The sequence below is a fragment of the Engystomops pustulosus genome, chromosome 4, assembly GCF_040894005.1.
Source record: "Engystomops pustulosus chromosome 4, aEngPut4.maternal, whole genome shotgun sequence".
NCBI lineage: Eukaryota > Metazoa > Chordata > Amphibia > Anura > Leptodactylidae > Engystomops > Engystomops pustulosus.
Window position 1 is genome coordinate 136,360,200 of NC_092414.1, and position 21,409 is coordinate 136,381,608.

A 21,409-nucleotide genomic window follows, 5' to 3' on the forward strand; every position below is an offset into this window, starting at 1 on the left:
GCAACATTTTATTGGCTATTCAGACTTTATATCTGCAGGACCCTGCATTTATCACTTGTGCTAAAACAGAGAACATTAGATGGTTACATGTGCCTGCAGGCAGCAGACGTAGAAAAAAAAATGTAACATTCCAGCTTCTAATCTTCTTCTACACAGCCAAAACGGATAAAAATCAGACGTGGAGAAAAACAGAATTTCATGGGATAAACATGAGAACACACAAGGCCCTTCCTTTATAAGATGATCATTAAAATAAGCTTCGAACATGGAAATGTAACCATAAATGGCTTCACCTAGAAGACACAAGTATTGACAATATTTCAAAAACTTGCCAAGAGGTAAAACAATTATTCTTATGGTCGCAAATATGTAATAGGGTTTGCCAGTCATTTCAACCAGTGAACTGTCCCAAAAATGACCGATAGATCTTTTGATATACAGTCTTCACTCCAGTAGTCATTGGACAAGGATGTTCTAGGCCAGGGGTCTCAAACTCAATTTACCTGGGGGCCGCTGGAGGTAGATTCTGGGTAAGGCTGGGCCGCATCAAGTTTTCCGCACAAAATGCGCTTACAAAATATCATTATTCAGATTCAAATGTCATGGCGTCTCCCAGCGCAAGGAAAGCCCCGAGCTGGGAGACATGTTTTCTCTATGAACGCGTCCTGTGCACCGAGGGGTCCCAAGCTCCTACCGCACTGAGCCCAGTCAGGGACACTCCATCCCCCCCTCCCCCCTGGTACTTGCCTCCCATCAAAGAAGATGAAGTCGCCGCTCTGACCTGCACCAAGTGCGTTCAGAGCGGCGACTTCATCTTCTTCAAGTACCGGAGGGAAGGGGATTAACCGGTTACGGGCCCTTTCCTGTTTTTTCATGTCCATTTTTCACTCCCCACCTTCAAAAATCTATAACTTTTTTATTTTTACACGTAAAGAGCTGTGTGACGGCTTGTTTTCTGCTTAACAAATTGCACTTCATAGTGATGGTATTAAATATTCCATGCCATGTACTCGGAAGCGGGAAAAAAATTCCAAATGCAATGAAAATGGTGAAAAACCGCATTTGCGCCATTTTCTTGTGGGCTTGGATATTACGTCTTTCACTGAGCGCCCCAAATGACATGTCTACTTTATTTTATGGGTCGTTACGATTAAGGGGATACCAAATTTGTTATAGGTTTATAATGTTTTTTACAAAAATTAAAACCTCCTGTACAACAATTATTTTTTTGATTTTGCCAACTTCTGGCGCTAATAACTTTTTTATACTATGGTGTACAGAGCTGTGGGTGGTGTCATTTTTTGCGAAATTTGATAATATTTTCAATGATATCATTTTTAGGACTGTACGACCTTTTGATCACTTTTTATAGATTTTTTATATTTTTCAAAATGGCAAAAAAGTGCCATTTTCGACTTTGGGCGCTATTTTCTGTTACGGGGTTAAAAGCATTGAAAAAACGTTATCATATTTTGATAGATTGGGCATTTTCGGACGCGTCGATACCTGATGTGTTTATGATTTTTATTGTTTATTTATATTTATGTCAGTTCTAGGGAAAGGGGGGTGATTTGAAATTTTAGGTTTTTTTATTATAATTTTTTTTTTTTTTTTTTAACTTTTTTGTATTTTTATTTATACTATTTTTCAGACTCCCTAGGGTACTTTAACCCCAGGTTGTCTGATCGATCCTATCATATACTGCCATACTACAGTATGGCAGTATATGGGGATTTTCCTCCTCATTCATTACAATGTGCTATCAGCACATTGTAATGAAGGGGTTAAAACGAAATAGCCTCGGGTCTTCGGAAGACCCAAGGCTACCATGGAGACGGATCGCCGTCCCCCGATGACGTCACGGGGAGCGGCGATCCCAGGTAAGATGGCGGCGCCCATGCGCCGCTATCTTTTTGAGGTGCCGGCAGCTTTGCCGGCAGCCATCGCTGTCAAAACACCCGCGATCGGTGCTAGCACCGATCGCGGGTGTTACCGGTAAGCCTTTGCTGCAATATGCAGCAAAGACTTACCGGCTATGGAGAGGGCTCGGCCCGTGAGCCCTCTCCATGCAGCGCGACCTGCCCTCTCCATGCAGGTGGGGGCCGCAAAATATTGGCCCGCGGGCATAGACATATAGATGACTGAAGTGATTTAAATGAGTTGTATTCTACAGAAATAGTCAAAAGTAATGACAGATTTTAGGCCCAAAATTTCTCTCTCTCCTCTAGCTGGATTTGCAAACTACTATAAAAGTTAAACTCGTGAAGGGTCCATCAATTACATGAAAAGCAAGAATACTACTCCCTGAGGCAGTGTTCACACGCTGCGCTAACACGGCATTTATCTTGTGTTAATATCCCATTTACTATAAAGGCTACGTTAACATAACGTTTCCACATCGTGAGGGCATTGTAAACGCTGAGTGTGAGCGCTGCCTAAAAGTCCCATAACTTGTGCATGACTTTGGAGGGAAATTCATTAATATATCGCATGCACTGACAGTGCAGAGCACAACACTGGTCTAGTGCTGCACCAGATTCATCACTGCCATTGTCAATCTGTCACAGTTAAAGACAGTGGGAAACAGTTTAAGACCATTTTTTGGAGTTTTAAACGGTGGGCCACAATGTGGGTCAGCATAAATTTTCATTTGACCATTCCTCCTTCCCCAAGGTCACACCCATTTTCCCAAGGTCATGACCCCATTCTCAGACAAGTCGCAAAAGTGCCACAAAGCCTTAATAAATGTGTTGAAAGGTATTTTAAACAAGTTTTTCTTGGTGCAAGGGTAATAATCAACCTCCCCTTCCCCATTGAGAATGTGCAAATTAACAATGGGTGCTTGGGTGGTGCTCGGTCCTATTTATAATTTTTTAAAAACTGTGCTTACTCTAAAGCAAAAAGTGATCTCAAAAAGTCAAAGACTTTTGTTTGCTGTGTCGTATTTGCACTAAATAAACTGGTGTTTTTTCTGACTACAAGATGGCACCTTTCTTTCCTAAAAGTAACATGCAGAGGCTTGGAATACAATATATACACTTATAAGGTGGATGGTTATAGAAGCTATAAGCGAAAGCGACATCAATCAACATACGGTGGGAAGGTTTGCCACGCTGAGCACTAGCCAAGTTACCGGGCTGGGAATACAGTGATAGACAGATCAGCACTTCTGCCAAATTAATATGCACGAGCTGCAGGGCTAATCTGGAAATAGAAGGCAAGAGAGCAGCAAGGGCAGCGAGAAGCTACATTAACCTTCTCTTACAGAAGCATGGACTATCAAAACAAGACATCTTTAGGAATACCTGCCATAACATTGGCAGCAATAGGTTAATGTTAGTTTGGATGTTCAGGCGCGATTACATGCAGTTCATAAAGTAGTTAAGGGAATCCAAGATTCTTATTACATAACTTGTACAGTCCCTGGACACTGCAATACAAGCACCAGAATCTCACACTGCAGGAGGCCACCTATCATATTTGGGATTAGCCAAGTGGGGCCTTAAAAGGGTATTCACACTTAATTCATCATATGCAATATATATATATATATATATATATATATATATATATATATATATATATATATATATATATATATATATACATATACACACACCGTATTTTTCGGACTATAAAGCGCACCTTCAATAAATGCCAGCTAAAACGTCTAGGTACATATATAAGGATGATACCAAAGAGAGATTGGCTGGCACAGCCCAAGTTAAGAAAAAGTGGCCTTGTGCAAATAAATATATGAACTGACAAACAGAGCTAAGTAAAATGTACAAAAAAACCGGCCAAACGTTATATCAATCAAAAATATCTTTACAAAAAGCTTTATTGAAATTCAAAAGACAAACATCACAAACTCCATATACATATAAAAACATCTAAAACACTAATGTACAAACAATACAGAGCGGAGACCCAGGTGAGGGTCACCCGCATAGCACCTCACTCCGACACGGTGTAGTGTCTAAAGTCCACCCTCCATATGTCATGCAAACCTATGGTTCAATACACATATGACATTTGCCAATGTCCCATATGCTGCTGCGCATGCGTAGTCGTGTATTACGATCAGGTACTTCCGGTTTCGTAACGATACGCCGACTTACCGTTTTTTGTGGACGCCGCACTTATGGGGGGGGGGGGGGGGGAGACATATATAAGGTGAGTGAATCATGCATTTGGCTACTGTTCCCTGAGGAAGTCGTTCATGTGACGACGATACGCGTGGGGAGCCTCCACCTCACCTCTGCCTGTATGACAGTCCTGCAGGAGCTATTTCTGCATCTTTACGACTCTGGAGGAAACCTTGCCGTAACTATTTATTCCGTGCGATATATTATTCTAGACTAGTACTGCATCACTTGATTTCTTATATGGTACATTTTTGAAGCACTTGCACTTTGTGCTATTTGGTCATTGTACAGGAGACAATATTCTGCATTAATAATAACTTGGCTTTTCTCGGTTTTCCATCCTGCAGGCTGTGCATTGGCAAATGTCATATGTGTATGGAACCATAGATTTGCATGACATATGGAGGGTGGTCTTTAGACACTACACAGTGTCGGAGAGAGGTGCTATGCGGGTGACCCTCACCTGGGTCTCCGCTCTGTATTGTTTGTACATTAGTGTTTTAGATGTTTTTATATGTATATGGAGTTTGTTATGTTTGTCTTTGAATTTCAATAAAGTTTTTTGTACAGATATTTTTGATTGATATAACGTTTGGCCGTTTTTTTGTGCATTGCCTTAGCTCTGTTTGTTAATTATAAGGATGAATGACAAGCAGGTGGCAGACCTGTGCACAGCTTAAGGCAGCTGTTGTCTACAAGTATGGTTCATATATAAGACGCACTGGACTATAAGGCGCACCTTTGATTTCTGAAAGGATCAAAGTATTTTTTGTGTGTCTTATAGTCCGAAAAATACGGTATATACACATACACAGACATTTCTTCAATTAGGTGTTAAAAAATGTTCCTGTGTGAAGATAATTTCTCATAAATTTAGCAAAGTTGTTCCGTAGAAACGAGATAGCTTTCCTTGGATATGACCCCCTCTGCACTCTGGAAGCGGTGGTCACGCATGCATTATTGGGTCTTATCTGACCAGCTCGCTTCATTGTTCACCACCACAGGACAGCTGGGAGACATACAGTAGCTCCGGGCCATTTCATATGCAAAAACTATTAGTTTATTTTGCACAATCACTACAGTAGTGGTGGTTGTATCCAAGGCAACAATCTCATTTCTAAAAGACCATATGACTACATTTATGAGAAATCAACTTCACACAGGTCTATTTTTTAATAACATCCACATGACGAAATTATACATATATGGCAGATGAATTAAATTAAATTGAAATTCCCATATGGGCATTGACCTTACATTTTTTAAACATATTAAAAACAAAACATTGATGACTGCAAAAAGGTTATGTGCTGTGTTTCTACAATCATGCTCTTTAATTATTATCATTATCATTGAAATCATAGCAGAGATCACAGCCACAGCAAACGCATCCAAATGGCAACCAGCCTCTGGTGTCTTACATTGTCTAAATGGAAGACACGGGGGGGACTGGTTACGGATCACACATGTTCCCATAGAAGCGCAAATGGCATCAGCCTCGGTCCGCCCCAGTGCGCTTTGATTCCGTTTCAAAATGGAGTCAAAGCACAATCCTGTGACATCACCCAAAGACATAGCTGAAAGGAAAATCTGTCACCTGAAAGAGCACTATAATGGCTGCAGTATGTGTAATGCGTAATTTTTAATTTTGGTAACCACTAGCTACAAGGGGTCCATTCACAATCTTGTAAAAGGTAACATTGCTACCTTTAACTTTTAGGCCAAACGTTATTTGTGGCAAGTTGAAATTCAAAAGAAATATTTAAAAAATTGGTCCCTACTATTCAAACAGATTTGGGGTTTAAAAGGAGGTTTTGATACATTTTCATGTGCTGTACACATCAAATGAAAGCTGTCAGAAAAACTGGTCAAAGCAAATATCACTGATTAGCTCCTGACAAATGGGAAACAGTAACCGCTTCTGCAATGTAGAAAGGTCAGCAGTGTTTACGCACAGCAGGAAGCTGACCTTTTATAGACTGCTCACTATTACTCCTAATTCATTCAAGTCAACACATCATCAATACCTCCCACAGATTTGGAATATGTAACAAGTCTTTGCAAGTCCCTCAGTAGACCAAACGCATAATCAATGGGACACAATAGAAACTCGGGAGCTGCAGTCCCCATTTAGGTGTATTTTTTTAAGATGCCAAAGAACAAAAAGTCAACAAATTATATATATTGAGGGTGCGTTCACACAAGTCGTTAACCCATGCGTTCTTAAATGTATCACAGCGGCTGAGAAGAGGAGATTTGCCTAATAACCTTGCTGTCAACATTATGTTTACAAAACTAATGCATGAATGCCATGTTAACACACGCGTTTGTCAACGCTATGTTAGTGTACGTGTTAACAAAAATGTGTTGATGTAATTTGGCAAATCTCCTTTTCTCAGTTGCTGTAATGGGTTTGAAAACAAATGCATTAAATGCCACAGTAAATGTCCCATGAGAAATGGTCAAAAGGAGCCAAAATACTAAATTGGTCTATTGTTAAATACTTATAGCTCACAGCCACAATAAGACCAGGGATTTGCAGCAACATTTTACCGTATGCAACCACCATTTTATTGTAGAACCTATGGAGAGGAAATCTATTGCAAGCTACAGTTTAAGAAATGCTGAATGTACATATATTTTATTAAATCAAATGTACATGTAATGTCATATCCACATAGGCTTTCATTTGATGTAAAACAGCAATGTGTTCCACTACAAATACATAGTCGGCCACCAATCATTATGGCCATGGTGCTTTGAAAATCAAAATATTAACACAATCTTAGAAAGAGCTTCATAACAACAAATCCAAACAAGCCTTAATAGTGTTATTGTAAAATATGACATGCATAGTTTTCATGGGACTTTATACTGCGTTTGTATTACGTTTCAAACTGGAATGTAACACCTGAGGAGAAGAGATATGCCTTATTAGATTGCTGTTAACACTAGTTTACAAAACACAATGTTTACAAAAAACAACATGGTGTAAACATACCGGGTTAACAGTGTGTTTTGTAAATGCAAATGTTAACAGCAATGTAAATAGGCAAATCTCAGCAGCTGTTGAATTAAATTTAAAAATGCAACATAAACACCATGGGGAAGATTTATCATTAGTTCTATGTAGCTTCTTGGCGTTTGATTGTCGCAATTTTTTGCACAAACGCCACTTTTGTGGGTTTTTTTAGCAAGAAAAAAACGCAACTCTTGAGTCACGCTATGGTGGAAAAAAACACACCACAGTGTGTCCAACACCACATTTATCAACTGAGAATTTTTAAAAGAATGCAAATTTAATCACAAAACTATACCACATAGGAGGTGGTGTATGTGGATCCATTGCAACTACGGGGGGGGGGGGGGGGGGGGGTTATCTAAAACTTGCACAATTTTGAAGTTTTTGCTCAATTTAATGTTTGATGTATCTGAGAATTTCCTGTGCAAAAATATCGCAAAAAGTCAGAAATTGAGCAGATGTTAAACATACGTGCGACTGGTGCAGTCTATTTGCATAGAGCACACACAGCTGATCACATCAGAAGGCATTTAACACTGGACTTACACTGGACTATAAATCTGACTACAGGAAACCTGCCAGTCTAACACAGAAAACTGCTCAAAATCCTGCCTAATGATAAATCTCCCCCCATGTGTGAATTAACCCTCTTTCATAGAAAGACGTCCAGCTTATAATTGGAGTATTGGTTCCTAGAGTTTACAGTCATGGCCATAAGTTTTGAGAATGGCACAAATATTATATTTTCACATGATCTGTTGCCCTCTGTATGTGATAAAAATATCTGACAAACACACATAAAAACCAGAAATACAAGTGCAATCATATTATGATTAACAAAAGCTTTAATAGACGGTTAGAATGATTGTGCAAGATTGGACTACTTTTTGTCGCAATTTGTTGGTTTTTGTTTGTCCACCCGTCTCTTGATGATTGACCACAAGTTCTCAATGGGATTAAGATCTGGGGAGTTTCCAGGCCATGGACCCAAAATTTCTATGTTTTGTTCCCTGAGCCATTTAGTTATCAACTTTGCTTTATGGCTAAGTGCTCCATCATACTGGAAAAGGTTATGTTGATCACGAAACTGCTCTTGGACGGCTGGGAAAAGTTTCTCTTGGAGAACATTCTGGTACAATTCTTTATTCATGGATGTGTTTTTAGGCAAGACTGTGAAAGCCGATTCCCTTGGTTGATAAGCAACCCCACACATGAATGGTTGCAGGATGCTTCACAGTTGGCATGAGACGAAACTGGTGGTATCGCTCACCTTGTCTTCTCCGAACAAGCCGTTTTCCAGATGCTGGAAAACAGGGGATTCATCAGAGAAAATGACTTTCCCCCAGTCCTCAGCAGTCCACTCCGTGTACCTTTTGCAGAATAGCAGTCTGTCCCTGATGTTTTTTCTGGAGAGAAGTGGCTTTTTTGCTGCCCTTCTGGACACCAGGCCTTGCTCCAAGAGTCTGCCTCACAGTGCGTGCAAATGCACTCACACCTGCCTGCTGCCATTCCTAAGCAAGCTCTGCACTGCTGGTAGCCCGATCCTGAAGCTGAAACACTTTTAAGAGATGGTCCTGGCGCTTGCTGGTCCTTCTTGGGTGCCCTGGAGCCTTTTTGGCAACAATGGAACCTCTCTCCTTGAATTCCTTGATGTTGTGATAGATTGTTGACTTCTAGTTGCGATACTCTTGCCTGTTAGGCCAGTTTTGTGAAGTGCAATGAGACTGCACAAGTTTCTTTAGAGATAACCATGGTTAACAGAAGAGAAACAATGATGCCATGAACCAGCCTCCTTTTAAAGTGTCCAGTGGTGTGAGTCTTACTTAATCATGACAGATTGATCTCCAGCCCTGTCATCATCAACACCCACACCTGTGTTAATGGAGCAATCACTGAAACGATGTAAGCTGCTCCTTTTAACCCCTTCCTGCTCTGTGTCCGATATATCGCACGCTGAGTGCAGTGACTTATCGCTCAGCGTCTGATATATCGGACCCAGAGCCGTTGCCGGCATTGGAAAACACGGGTTGCCGGTTGTGACTGATAGCCGGCACCCCAGTGTAACACCCGCTCGGTGTGCTCTGATTGTGGGTGCTTAACCCGTTAAATGTCGCGGTCAGTCACCCCCCCCCCCAATCGTTTTCGGGGGCGCCGATCGTTTCTGTGGCCTCGCTGGGGTACGATCTGGACCCCAGTGTTGCCTGCAAGAACTGCCGGTAAGATGGAGTCTATGACGTCATCTTACTGGCACAGTGCCAGTAAGATGACGTCAGCATAGGCTGACACTGCTAATACCCTGCAATATATGAGTATTGCAGAGTATTATCATGAACAAGCAAACAAATGATTGCTTGTTCATGTCCCATGCTGGAAAAAAAAGGGAAAAAAGTAAAAATAATTTAAAAAAAAAAAGTTATTCCATAATAAAGAAATCAATAAAAATGCCCCAAATCCCAAAACATATAAAGAGACATAGAATGCAAAAAAAGGTTAAATCATAACACAAACCCCACATATATAGTATCACCGCGCCCATAACAACCCATAGAATAACTTGGAAGACGGCAATACAAAAATGATAGATTTTTCCCCACATTAGAGTTTTATTTGACAAATTAAGTAAAACCTAAGAAAAAATATTCATGTATGGTATCCCCGTAACCGTATCGACCTGTAAAATAAAGATAACATCTGGCCCCCTCCGGCCACCTTTAGTTTTTTTTTCACAACTCTCGGACAGCCCCTTTAAGGCAGACCTGCAATGAAGTTGAAATGTGTTTTGGGGGGAAAAGTTCATTTTCTAGGCAAATATTGACTTTGCATATACTCCAGAGTGTAATAAAGAGAGATCAGATTAAAACGATTAATTGCAAATTGCCATTATAAAACCTGATGCAGTAGATTTTGTAAAAATTTACATTTGTACCATTCTCAAAACTTATGGCCATGAATGCAAGACATACAAATCCAGAACTGTTATAAGATACAAACACATACCAAATCATGGTCCTCAAATTGGCATTCTTTAGCTCAACTGGATGTTCAGAGACTGCCCAGTAAAGTATTAACACAGCAGTTGCATCAAGTAGTAAAGATGCTCAATATCACTATAGTTCTGCTCAAAATAGAGAGTTGGTGATAGATTCAAAGTTTGAGTAGCATAACATGCATGCCTAGTAACTGTGGTCTGTACTGCAATTCAAGTGAATGGTAAACAGACAAAACCATTACACAATGCACAGAGCTGTGCGTTTCCAGCTCCATTTCTAGTTCTCTTCCTAGGGCAATGGCACCAACCACTAGCTGATAGAAGTCCAGGTTGTCATAGCGCCCCCATGTTAAAGGGAACCTGTCACCAACTTTTTACTGGGGCCAGATAATAGGGAGGAGTGTAAGGGGGTGAGGACGGGAGGGATTGAGGAGGCCACACTACTGCGACTCCCTGCCAGACAAAAGTACAAACAACATTTTATGGCGTTGTAAGATCAACATTTTGAACGTAAAATAAGGGTGTCATTGTGTTAATAGTGCGCTATAGAAACCTGTTACTAGCCGACTTTGTGAAAAAGGTTCTGGCAGGTTCCCATTAAACTTATAAGCTATCCAAAGGATAGATCATTAACCCCTTCAGGACACAGCCATTTTGTAGCTTAAAGGCTCAGTCCCATTTTTTGGATTTTGACTTTATTTGGTTATAACTTTTGAACACTTAATTATCTAAACGATTCTGAGATTGTTTTTTCCCCACATGTTGTACTTCATTTTAGTGGTAAATTCTGGCTGATAGGTTTTGTGTTTATTTACCAAAAAATAGAAAAAAAATGATTTTTAGAAAAATTTGCCATTTTTGAAATTCAAAATCATCGTGTTTTCAGCTAGATAAATTTACCACCTAAATAACTTGCTCAATAACATTTTCCATTTGTCTACTTTACATATTCATAATTTTAGAGATGTCTGGATAATTTTTTTTCTTACAAATAGATTATGGATTTTCTGTATTTTCAGAATTGACTATTTTGGGGATAAATACTGTTTTAAATTAAATTTTACATATTTAGCATTAAAACCCCCTATATAAGCAACCCATTTTCAAATCTGCACCCCTCAAGCTATCAGAAACATCTTTTAGGAAGATTGTTAACCCCTTGAAATCTTCATAGTAATTGAATCAAAATGGAGGTGAAATTTAGAATGGTGAAATTGTGCCGGTTATCAGTTCATTTAGCCCTAAAATTTACACATTTCCAAAAGATAATTAGAGAGAAAACCCACCATACAATTTGTTCTGAAGTTTGTCCCGAGTACAAAGACCCCCCACATGTGGCCATTACTTATGGGCGCACAGCGAGGCGCAGGAGGGAAGGAGGGACCTGCAGTTGCCAGGATTTTAGTTTCCTCATTGGCCCCTTTTGTAGGCTATAAAATTTTCGCTTTTCGTTATTTGGGCCATGTGATGCCATTTTTTTTGCGGGATGAGATGCTTTTTCCAGTTTTACCATTTTGGGGTTGGTATCACCTATTGTTGAAAATTAAGGAACTTTTTTTGAGGTCATGAGTAGAAAAGCATCAATTCTGTACTGGATTTTTTATATATTTTTTTTTTGGTGTTCACCGTATAGCCTAATAATCATGTTATCTTTACTCTGTGGGTCGATGCGATTACGGGGATACCATACATGAATATTTTTTCTTATGTTTTACTAAATTTGCCAAATAAAACCCTAATGTGTGGGGAAAATTATTATTTTTGCATCGACGTCTTCCAAGTGGCATAACATTGTTACTTTATTGGCTACGGAGCTGGTTGATGACTTGTTTTCTGCGGGACATGTTATACTTTGCAACAGTATCATTCTGGAGTACATGTGTTTTGTTGATCACTTTTTATTGTGGGATTCAATAGGTAAAAATAATAATTTTTGGCAGGTTTTTAACGGCGTTCTTCGTGCGGGTTCAATAGTTATTTTATGGGTTGTTACGGACGCAGTGATACTATACAGGCAGTCCCCGAGTTACATACAAATTGGGGATTGTAGGTTTGTTCTTAAGTTGAATTTGTATGCAAGTCGGAACTGTATACTTTATCACTGTAACCACAGCCAGAACTTTTTTGGTCTCTGTGACAATTAGATTTTAAAAATGTTGGGCTGTCATAAGAATCAGGATTAACAATAAAGCCTCATTACAGACACCTGTAGTAACTGTTATAGCTGTTTATTACAGTCTAGGACTAAAGTACAATAAATTACCAATATCCAGTGGTCCGTTTGTAACTAGGGGTCGTATGTAAGTCGAGTGCTCTTAAGTAGGGGACCACCTGTATACTATACTATATGTGGGGTTTGTGTTACGATTTAGACTTTTTTGAGTGTTTTGGGGCTTATGGGCATTTTTAGTGATTTATAAACTTTTTTTTTTTTTTGAAATTTTTTACTTGTTCCACCATGGGACATGAACAAGCAAACATCTGATTGCTTGTTCATGATAATACTCTGCAATAGTCATGTAATGCAGGGTATTGCAGTGTCAGCCTATGTGCATGCATAGGCTGACACTGTGCCTTTAAGATGACGTCATAGACGCCATCTTAAAGGCGCGGCGCCTTCAGGCATCTCTGGGGTCCCGATCGGACCTCAGAGACGCCATAGCAATGATCGGCGCCCCAGAAAATGGCGGGGGGGCGGCATTTAACGGGTTAAACACCTGCGACTGGAGCCCACTCCGACCGCGGGTGTTACCCAGGAATGTCAGCAGTAGATTAACGCTGATATCCCGCGACCCCCGATGCCGGTTCGGCTCCTGTGCAGAGCTGAGCCAGCATTGTCTCTGCGCAGTAGATGTACTCGCAGGACTCAGCACAGTACAGTTACGGCACAGAGCACTAAGGGGTTAATACAGAAATCTTAAAATAATTCATCTGTGGGACAGGATGGAGAAGAGCAAAGACATATAGAGACCATCGGAGAACATCTAAAGATTCTGTCAATCCATTGAGCTGGATTTTTAATGCCCCATTTATTGACCGGTACATCAATTCTGCACTGAATGCAGAACTGTTCTAGTTGCCAAGTCAACCAATCAGAGCTCAGCTTTAATTTTCTGTTTATAAAATTAAATCTAACCTCTGATTTGTTTCCATGGGCAACTAGAAGAGTTTTACCTTGGACACTTCCTGCCCACAGTTTACACTCAACTTCAAAAAGCTATTCTACGTAGAGATGCAGCAACTTGTTTTTTTTTTCCCAGAAACCTGACAAACCATCTTATATATTTTGCTGCCTCATGTAACTTACACTAACCAAGAATTTTTTTTTTTTTTGAGCTTTTCATTTTTTTTCCCCTTTGGAGGGAGGTACGGTGGAAAAAAATGTATAGCATCTAGCACAAAATCAGAACAGCCCCCCTCCCCCCACGAAGATGTTTAGCCCTTAGCATATTTTTGTGTTATGGGTTGTCCCGTCTCCCCCTCATTAGCAACATAATAGATAAAATTAGGGTCAAGGATGTAGGAATACAACTTAATGATCCGTGTTATCTGAGGGGAGAAATGCCGCTGTTAGGGGTGTCTCAGCAGATCTATAGTGTATTGGCCAGTGTTTTTCAGCATAGACTGCCCTCTCTAGTGGTTAATTCTGCAGACACATCTTCCTTTTGATGCAGCAACTGAGAATAATCAACTTAAATGGAGGATGAGAAAGGCTGGGTAGAGAGAATCAGGATATCTCACGGTAACAACCAGCGACCTTGCACAGGAAAGGGTAGTAGTATGTGCTACAACACAGTATGCTGTGATGAGACATCGATCACACAGCAGGAGAGAGGGGAGTGTTTGCTGCATGTGTGTCTAAAGGAACGTCCTCTGGGCTCCAAGGCACAATATAAAATTAAAAAGACAAAGAATAATTCACAGGCTTAAGTACTGCTGTTTGTGAAGAAGTTGTAAATAGGTAGTGTGATAATAAGGAAGATCACAAGTCTGATCAAACACAATAGCTCCTCAAGTGCTTCATGGCACATGCTCAAGTAGGAAGGTAATATACATAATAGAAAAGTAACTATCAAACTAGGAAACAGGAGGAAGCTGGAGGAGCAATCAGATGTGCAAAGACACAAACAGAGTTGAAAATGGAGAAAATGCTCATGGAGAGGTACCTGCCATGGTACAGAAAATGATGAAATCTGTGCCTACCAAATTGCTGAGGAAAACCCAAATAACGAAATACAATCACATGTGAGAGACAGTGAAAGGCAGATGATGTGACGGTGAACAGATCATAACCAAGTCACCAGAAACCATCTAGTAACCGTGCACAATGCAAACGATCTGCACGCCACAGCTATTAACAGTAGATAACTCTAGGAGGCATGTGTTGCTAATGATCACTGGATGGATACAAGGGTACTGACCTCTCATCTGACAGTAAAAGAACTTTACAGGTTCTAGAAAAATCCAAACCATAAACATTCTCAGTAACCCACAAAAGACAAAACTATTCTTATAGCATACTTTTAAAAATATTTATTTCTAATTAGAATAATTTCCTTTTTCCAAAAATATCAATCTTCATTCAGAAATAGTTTCCAGATAAAAAGGACTGCAAATTTATACTTCGTATTAGTTCACTTTTTCACAATGAGCTATTGTTAACCAGATATACTCCTGCCAGAATTGAGAAGTGAACTAAGTAATTACAGAGAGGTGAAAACTAGAGATGAGCGAGCACTAAAATGCTCGGGTGCTCGTTATTCAAGACAAACTTTCCTGATGCTCGAGTGCTTGTCTCGAATAACGAGCCCCATTGAAGTCAATAGGAGACTCTAGCATTTTTCAAGGGGACCAAGGCTCTGCACAGGGAAACTTGGCCAAACACCTGGAAGCCTCAGAAAAGGATGGAAACACCACGGAAATGGACAGGAAAAAGCAGGGGCAGCATGCATGGATGCCTCTGAGGCTGCTTAATCGCACCATTATGCCAAAATTATGGGCAACAGCATGGCGATGACAGAGTGACCGAATGAGGCTAGATAGCATCTAAAACATCCAATAATTGACCCTGACACTATAGAAGACGGCATGCAGAGGCAGCGGCAGGCTAGAGAGTGGCATGGTGACATACCCCAAACGGACTCAGGCTTCAAACCAATTTTAAAAATTCCTTTTGGCGAGGATAATGTGTAGCACTGTATGTATCAGTATATTGCCTGGTTAAGGCGGCAGAGAGGAAATCATTTCAGCTCTTCTTGCTCACCTCCTTTAGTTCCTATGTGAACAAAAAGGTTGACGGTATATTTAGTCGATAACACAGCATGGTGGCGACATAGTGACCAAGTTCCCTAACGTATCTGGTGAAACACCCGAAAAATGAGCCTGACACAGCTCTTTTGATAAGGGGATGACATGTGGAGGCAGCCATGGAGACGACTTCCATGATTAAGAGCGACAGTATGGGGCATCCATATTGCGCTGCTATGATTGCAACTTCAGGTCTCCAGCATGGTGCGACAGATGGGCCGAGTTCCACTATGAATCTGGTGAAACACCTGAAATTCTGCCTGACACAGCTCGTTTGATAAGGGGATGATGTGCTGCATATCCTCTCGTGCTCCAGCGTCGTGCAACGCGCAAGAATTTACTCCCCTCACTGGCCTGACTGTCCATTTCCTCCTCTCCAACTCCTCTTCTTCTGCCCATACACGCTGAACAGTGAAGGACTGAGCAATGCTCCCCTCTTCTGTCTCGCCAACATTCTCCTCCTCTTCCTCCTCATCCTCCTCCGATATGCGCTGAGAAACAGACCCGAGGGTGCTTGGCTATCAACAAGGGAATCTTCTTCCCCCGTCTCTTGTGACGAGCGCAAAGCATCCGACTTCATGCTGACCAGAGAGTTTTTCAACAGGCCAAGCAGCGGGATGGTGAGGCTGATGATGGCGGCATCTGTGTTGACCATCTGTGTTGACTCCTCAAAGTTACTCAGCACCTGACAGATATCAGACATCCACGTCCACTCCTCATTGTAGACTTGAGGAAGCTGACTGACCTGACTACCAGTTCTGGTGGAAGTTGACATCTGGCAGTCTACAATCACTCTGCGCTGCTGGTAAACTCGGGATAACATGGTTAATGTTGAATTCCACCTCGTGGGCACGTCGCACAACAGTCGGTGAGCGGGCAGTTGGAGGCGGCGCTGCCCTGAGAGTTGCAGCATCTGTGCTGGACTTCCTGAAATGCGCACAGATGCGGCGTACCTTCGTAAGCAAATCAGACAGATTTCTTGAGGAACCGCTGAACTATGAAATTTAACACATGGGCCAGTCTGCAGAGTTGCAGAGCCGCCACCAGGTTACGGCCGTTGTCACACACAACCATGCCTAGCTTCAGGTTCAGCGATGCCACAGATCAGTCTGCGCCGTGATGCCCTGTAATAGCTCTTGGGCAGTGTGCTTTATATCGCCTAGACCCAGCAGTTTGAGCACCGCCTGCTGTCGCTTAGCAATGGCACTGCTGCTGTGCCTAGAGCTACCGACTGATGGCGCCATGCCCACGGATGGTAATTCGGAGGAGGCATAGTAGGCCTGAGAGACCTGGACCGAGGTAGGCCCCGCAATCCTAGGCGTCGGCAGTATATGACCAGCCCCAGGGTCAGACTCGGTCCCAGCCTCCACCAAAGTTAACCTAATGTGCCATCAGCGATATATAGTGGCCCTGAACGGCAGCACTTGGGTGTGGCCGTGTGGGTGGGTTGCACTGTACTTCCTCTTGCGCTCCAGCGTCTGGGGTATAGACAGCTGAACGCTGCGCATGGTGGATGCTGTGGAGGATCGTGGAGGCGAAGGTGTGGTTTTCGCACGGGAGGTGTTTGGGTCGGGGTCCTGGGCAGAGGGGTTAACTAGCAGAGGCAGCAGATGACACAGGGGAAGGAGCAGCGGTGTGCCTGGCCGGAGGTGAACGGCCTTGGTTCCATTGAGTGGGGTGTTTAGCGTTCATATGCCTGCAATACTGGTGGTGGTTAAGCTGGTAGTGGTGGAACCCCTGCTGATCCTGGTGTGGCACAGGTTGCACACCACAGTCCGTCGGTCATCCGGTGTTTCTCCAGACTTCCGAAAATATAGCCATCGCCACGGGAGCTTCACTACGTGAAACATTTGGCGCTGATGCACCAGCTCTAGCCCTGCCTCTCCGTCTGGTCCCACCACTGCCTCTTCCAACCTGTTCTTGTCGAGGACTCGCCTCCGTCTCAGAAGCACTGTGTTCACCCGGCCTATCAACCCAGTTCGGGTCTGTCACCTTATCATCCTCCGATCCCTCAGTCTGCTCCCCCCTCGGACTTCCTGCCCTGACAACAACTTCACCACTGTCTGACAACCGTGTCTCCTCATCGTCCGACACCTCTTTACACACTTCTTCCACTACGTCAACAATGTCATCATCACCCACAGACTGCGACCGGTGGAAAACCTGGGCATCGGGAAAGAGCTCAGCAGCAACCGGACAAGTGGTTTGTGACTCTGGGAAGGGTCCAGAAAACAGTTCCTCAGAGTACGCCGGTTCAAATGCCAAATTTTCCTGGGACGGAGCAAACTGGAGGGAAGGAGGCTGAGGTGGAGGAGCTGGAGGAGTGCTGATTTCGGTGACATGGGTGGACTGCGTGGAAGACTGACTGGTGGACATATAGCTAGAAGCATTGTCCGCAATCCACGACATCACCTCTTCGCACTGTTCTGGCCTCAACAGTGCTCTACCACGAGTCCCAGTAACTTGAGACATGATGAACCTAGGGAGTGTAGCTCTGCGGCGTTCCCCTGCTCCCTCATCAGCAGGTGGCGTCTCACCCCGCCCAGGACCACGGCCTCTGACCCCTGCAGTAGTTGGACGCCCACGCCCTCGTCCTCTACCCCTACCCCTCGGGTTCAACATTTTCAAAATTAAAGTGTAAACTGTAAATTTTTTTTGTGGTTTCTGTGTGTGTTTTTTTTTTTTTAACAAAACGATCAGAAGAAATCACACAGCAACCACAGAGGATGATGATGGTGATGATGATGGTGGCTATGGCTAGTTTCTAACCTACACTGACAGCACACAACAGGATTTTTTTGCTGTGCCTGTGATGACTTTCAGTTTTGGAAAAAAACTCTGCCGAATTCAATCAAACCCCTAATAAATTGTTCCACTTAGGTGTTTGAGATGGATATGTGTGTCACTAAGAGCTAAATAGAACGTTTGCAAGTCTCCCTGCAAATTCGTCACAATATGGTACTAGCTGCACTACTAGTGCCAGCAAGCCCAGCCACAAGCAAAGAAAAAAAAAAATATTCTAGCCCAAACAAGGGCTGTTGGGTTCTTGTAGACTCACTCCTGCCTAACAGTAAGCTAATATAACACCCTAACGCTACCCCTGCAGCGGCAGCAGCTCTCTCCCTAACGACATCCAGACAGAGAATGATGCGAGCAGCGCGGGCAGGGGCTATTCTATTCAGGGTCACCTGATCAGGCCAGCCAACCACTGCTATCGACGTGTAAGTGTACCACGTGATGCTGGGTGGAGTGCAGAGTCTCCTGGCTTGTGATTGGCTCTGTTTCTGGCCGCCAAACATCAAAACGGCGGGAGATGCCATTTTCTTGAGCTGGCGAAATATTCATCCGAGCAACAAGCAGTTTCGAGTACGCTAATGCTCGAACGAGCATCAAGCTCGGACGAGTGTGTTCGCTCATCTCTAGTGAAAACGTAACCTTTATTGATAAAAAGTAAATAATAACATCACGGTTTTGTTGGCATATTAAATGTCCCTCCACCACAATAGCTTGTAAAATGCTCCCTTGTCACTGCCCCTATATGTGTTTTCTTTTGGAGCAGTGACAGGCTGATGCGATTAGGGCGCTATTTGCTGAAACGCACAGACTGGATGGATGGATGCCTAACAACTGGGTGTACGCTATCACACAGGGTCACTGTGATATCACTGTGTGATAACGTACACCCAGTTGTTAGGCATCCATCCAGTCCATGCATTTCAGCAAATAGCGCCCATTCGATACCATAATTTAAAGGTTAAATTGATGTAAAAAGAAAACAACCATTTGCTACCTGTGGATAAAAATTGGCTCATAGTCGTGCCATGCCACACAGGGGCACGACTGTGTGACATCCCATGACCATGAACATATCCACTGCAAATAAACATTGCAGCTTCCTACAGAATGCCAGCAAGCAGAGATCTAGAAAACAGTGAGAAATTGATATAGAAAGTATATTGGAAAATTGTATAACTTTTCATTACACAAACAATGTCAATTATTTGCTGAAACTGGAAATCCCCTTTAACACCAGCTGAAATAGTGTTTTTTTGTGATGCATGGCAATCTGATCAAAGCAGAAGGCTTCAAAAGTATGAAAATACTTAGTAGATTCCCTCACAAAATCTTCTATAGTTCTAAGCAGAAGGTTAATTTGAATGGGAGTGGAGCTTAAGCAACTAATTTAAGGGAACCCGTCATCAGGAAGGTAATTTTTACCTGATGACAATTTACAACAAGCAATGCCTTTGAACATCACAATAATTTCAGCATGAAGCCAGATAATGTTAAAGAAACAATTAAAAAGCACAGGAATTATACAGATGCATGACAGAAGTGTTTTTGCCTATTGGAACCTGTCTTCATATAAAAATGACCTCCCAGATGACAGGTTCCCTTTAATGTGAGAAAAGCCAAGTCTGTTTGAACCTGCTTCAAGTCAAGAGAAGAGAACATCCCCCCCCCCCCCCCCCTTCACAGCTCTAAACCATTTATGTATGTGTGTATTTCTGGAAATGTCAAAAAAAAAAAAAAAAGAAAGAAAAATAAAACACAGCTTTAAGGCTGTGACTGTAGTGTTTAAACCTGGGCTATAATTTCCAAGGCATGATAAATTGTAAGTGCTGCTAAAACATGTTACAACACTGTCAGGCCGTAACAGGATTCCCAAATCTAAGCATGCAATTAACAGTGAGGGCAGCTGCATATCAGAGTCCCATCGCACAGCAGGTTGATGGGAATGAAAAACAGTCTGGGAAATGGCAATCACATAGGAATCACTAAATGATTAGTAAATTGGATATGATGGCAAGCTGTGCCAGCATGAGATGTATTGCACAAAGAGATTTTTGGGCTCAGGAATAGATACAATTAAAGAATAGTCTTTCTTAAAATTTTAAAAAAACAAAACAAAAAAAAAAACAAAAAACAAGGGAAACGTTTAGACTGCAGTTGCATGTAAATCCCAAAAATATGAGACAGAAAAAAAATTTTCTAGGCTGCAAAAGAAATTCAATGTCCAAAAAATATACAATGCCCCTTCTTGAAGTTTGCATCATTATTGAAACTTCTTAGCAAATTAATGTACTGTAAATACACTATATAAAAAAAAAAACACTAAAAAGTTCAAATTACCCCTCTTTCCCTTGAATGAATATAAAATAAAATAAAAAATCGGCCCCAAAAATATCTGAATCAGTAAAAATTAAAAAGTCATCACGTCCTGCAAAAGATGACACCTTAACACAGATTCATACGCAAAAGTGTGAGAAAGTTATTAGTGTCCAAAATGCTATGTATAACAGGTTTTAATTAAAATCTAATACAACCTATATACAGTAATGATGTACCTATAAGTAAAGCTATAATGGTATCCCATGATCTTACTGACCCAGAGAATAAACAGAATGTGACATTTAGTGCACACTATGAGTGCACAATGACCACAAGAAACTGGTGCAAATGCATTTTCCATCAATTTCACAGCATTTGGAATTTTTTCCTCCCGCCTCCCAGGACACGGTAAAAAATATTCAATGCTGCCACTAAGTATAGTTTGTTACACAGAAAACAAGCCCTCATAACGCCCCATATACAGAAAAATAAAGTTCTGAACTTTTAAAGGACGGGAACAGAAATAGGGAAGCAAAAAACTGGAAAGTGGTATTGGTGGGAAGGGGTTAAAGAATTTTAGCACGTTGGACTCACCAGCGGCTTTAAAGGGTTAAACAGTGTGGAAAAGCCCTAGCAAAAATGTGCACTAAGTACCTAGCCAGCAACTCCAAAACTAGCTGCAGCCACTGCAACTTTAACTACCCCATGAGTGGCTAGAATTTTATGGGGCTTTTTTTTTTTTTTTTTTTTTTTTTTAGTAAAGAATGAAGCAGAAAAAAAAGCTTCCTGTAAAATGGCAGCCAAAAGAATGCTGGGACAGGTATATTTCAC

The 21,409-nt window shown here is 41.8% G+C and overlaps 1 protein-coding gene across 2 annotated transcripts in view; it reads right to left on the minus strand.

The window, feature by feature from the left end:
- SND1 (staphylococcal nuclease and tudor domain containing 1) overlaps positions 1 to 21,409 on the minus strand; it is a 402,857-nt gene that overhangs the window by 217,701 nt on the left and 163,747 nt on the right. The window lies entirely within an intron of this gene.